Source organism: Aureococcus anophagefferens (genome assembly GCF_000186865.1).
Source record: "Aureococcus anophagefferens unplaced genomic scaffold AURANscaffold_30, whole genome shotgun sequence".
NCBI lineage: Eukaryota > Pelagophyceae > Pelagomonadales > Pelagomonadaceae > Aureococcus > Aureococcus anophagefferens.
Genome location: NW_008705589.1, coordinates 425,367 through 427,055, shown reverse-complemented (window position 1 = coordinate 427,055; position 1,689 = coordinate 425,367).

Sequence of the window (1,689 nt, the reverse complement as noted above, 5' to 3'; positions counted from 1 at the left end):
TTCGACGTGTCTTGGTGGCCCGACAGCCCCTTCATTCTCAAGTTCGCGGCGGGCGGCGCGAGCGGCGGCCTCGGCTCCGTCGTCGGCAATCCCTTCGACATCCTCAAGACCAAGATGATGGCCAGCGAGACGGGCCTCGGGCTCGCCGAGACCGCCGGGTCCATCTTCGCGAACCAGGGCGTCCTCGGCTTCTACCGGGGCATCGACGCCAACATCGCCCGCGCCGTCGTCAACAACGGCACGAAGATGGCATGCTACGACCAGTCCAAGGGGCTCCTACAGGAGCACGTCGGCCTCAGCGGCATCGGCCTCCAGGCGGCGGCCTCGTTCGTCGCGGGCTTCTTCATGACTTGTACCGTCGCGCCCTTCGACATCTGCCGCACGCGCCTCATGAATCAGCGCCGCCACCGCGTCGCGAGGTGGGGGGGGGTATCGCGGCAAAAATCCATTGGGGTGCTGTTCCCGGGGTACTGCAGTGAATCATCGCGTGCCGACCGTTGTGAACGTCTCGGCCGCCGGGCGCCCCGAGAAACCATGTTTTTCGTCGAAATCTCGCGAATCACTGATTGGGGACCACTGCGAGCGCCACCGGGATCCCGGCCGCCCTGGGGGGGGATATCGCGGCAAAACAATTCGGTGGCTGTTACCTCGACGGACTACAGCAAATCATCGGCCTCGGACCTGGACCGACGACCATTCCCCGAAAAATCGTCAATTTCGTCGAAAATTGCCGATGCGACGCTCGTTTCGCGCTTCCAACGCGTGGACTTTTGGATATCGCGGCGCCCCGCAGGCCGGCGGACGGGGCCAAGGTCTACAACAACATCGCGGACACCTTCGTGAAGATCGCCACTAAGGAGGGCCCCCTGACGTTGTGGGCCGGCTTCATCCCCATGTGGGCCCGCATCGCGCCCACGACAACCTTCCAACTTCTGTTCTTCGAGTATTTCTCCAAGCTCGCCGGCATCTCGGCGACGTGACCGTAGTCCCCCCAAAAAAACGCCCGCTCGGCGTAGCCGGTGTCACCATACCTAAGAAGATCCGGTGTGTATAGAGAATTCAGGCAATCATGATTTGCGGTCAAGGGAATTTATGGTGTAATTCCAGACGGAGGCGGTGCATTACTTGTGCCCCCCTCTCTCTCAAGAGGGGGAATCGCAGGGCCTAGGTTCCAGTAGGCGTTCTGCATGTCCTCCTGCTCGTGCGCACTAGAATTGTCCGGTTTCTAGTCGGTCAACCCTGTGGCACGCGGCGTATGCGCTTCGGCTGCACGTCGATGGAGACAGTCGAACCCGGTCATAGTCGACCGAGTGGACATCTTGTTAGAACCGCGGGCTGGGTACGGCGGTTCGAGACGCCTCGTGCGGCTCACATATGTTCGTGTGGTCGGTTTCTGAAAAAAAGAAAAAGGCGGGGGGGGGTGGGGCGGTGGGGGGCGTGGGTGGAGTTGGCGCTGCTCGCTTCGGGGATGTTGGGTTACGAGACGCTGGGCGGGGTGGTGGTTCGCGCGGCCGTACTACGCGAGCATCTGCGCGGCGGCAGCTTCCACGTCGGCGGCGCGGCGAAGAACCAGCTGTCGCAGAACGCGAAGGAGGCGGTGCATTCACAATAGAAAATGAACTTTGTGTGTATAAGCAGAAGGGAGGACACTGGGCTGATTCCCAAATGGCTGTAATGTGCGCGGGGAGA